The sequence below is a fragment of the Morone saxatilis genome, unplaced genomic scaffold (genome assembly GCF_004916995.1).
Source record: "Morone saxatilis isolate NCDOM2014 unplaced genomic scaffold, NCSU_SB_2.0 Contig3, whole genome shotgun sequence".
Lineage (NCBI taxonomy): Eukaryota > Metazoa > Chordata > Actinopteri > Moronidae > Morone > Morone saxatilis.
This window is the reverse complement of record NW_023339873.1, coordinates 17,066,304-17,067,731: the sequence shown is the minus strand read 5'-3', so window position 1 is coordinate 17,067,731 and position 1,428 is coordinate 17,066,304.

Genomic DNA, 1,428 nt, shown 5'->3' with positions numbered 1-1,428 from the left:
AAAAAGTAATATCACGCCCCCAACATTTCTGATATGTAGACATTCTTCAAAAGTGATGAGTAAAATCTCAAAATGTATTCTAAAACGAACAGGCCGCCGATGGAGAGACATATTAGAAACATTAGGCCTGTGACTTCTGGTTGGAACTAATAACATTAATTATGGTTTGGTTCCATTCAGGTGTGCCAGTGGCCTTCCGCTGAGCCAGCATGTACAATACCTAAACTCTTACACTGGCACACCTGAGTGGAATACAGCCACTATTAATGTTATTAGTTAATTTACAAGTTACACAAGTGTGCTGTTTTACACTGTGTTTGGACAGCTACAAACGTTTTATTTTGCTTCAAGGTGTGCCATGAAGCGCAAGCTGGGCTTCTGGCTGCGTTACATCACATACATGTTTCCTCATTTTAATTTTAATTGGCTGAATGCTGTAACAGAAAAATAGGAAATAAATACTTTCATGACCACACGATTATCATTATGTTAATAGCCACATGTGCTGTAAGCCTTTGGTCCCTAACCTGAAGGTCTGGACCCTGCTAGATGTTTCCTCAATATTAGTGTTTTTTTGTGAATTACTGAATTAAATTATCTCTTAAAACCAATTCATCCATCTTTAAAAATCAAAGATACTTGACAGCCTCCTGTCTAGCTCCCTTTAAAACCACTATAAAGCCTGGCCTCAAGGCTACTGGTGGCTTATATCTTTTAAATTGATAATGGCAGACCTTGCAGAGAACTTTGATAACTGGGAGTGAAAAAAACATTTAGTTTAAACCTGTAACTATAAGAGTTTAGTTAATGTGTATGAATGGAATCTTACAGGCAGAAACAAATATATATTTGCATAATATAGATTATTCTTCTCCAACTGAGAGAATCTGAATATTCTTTTTTCTACATCTAGGCCAGTGTGCTGTCAATCAGCACCAAATACAAAGCAATGAGTATGTAGCCACATCAAATGTCAGGTGCACAGAGTCCATATGCAAAGAAGCTTTTTCACACATTGTAGGTCCAAAACCCAGCAGGGATATCACTGTGTACCCTTGAGCGAGCTACTTTACCAGAGTAAATATTTAGCCAGCTGTATAAATGGGTGTTGTGTAAAACCTGCAAACTGAACTGGCACTGCAGAGAAAGAGTCAATGCCAAACAGAAAAGGCTCCAGAGATATTTAGTAGTGAAAAACACACAGCGGATTAATTTGCCTGTTAAAGTAAACAACATGGCAAAAATGTATATCAAAGGTGAAGAAATAGCTCTCATACACTTAGTGGCTACACATTTCCCTCATTACTAACAAAGACAAATCCAGGGAAACATCTGTGACTGTAACCTCTGTGTGTTCATAGCTTAGCTGACTTGTTGGCTCCCTCTCATGGTGTGTGATATAGCCTGCTCTTCACACACACACACACA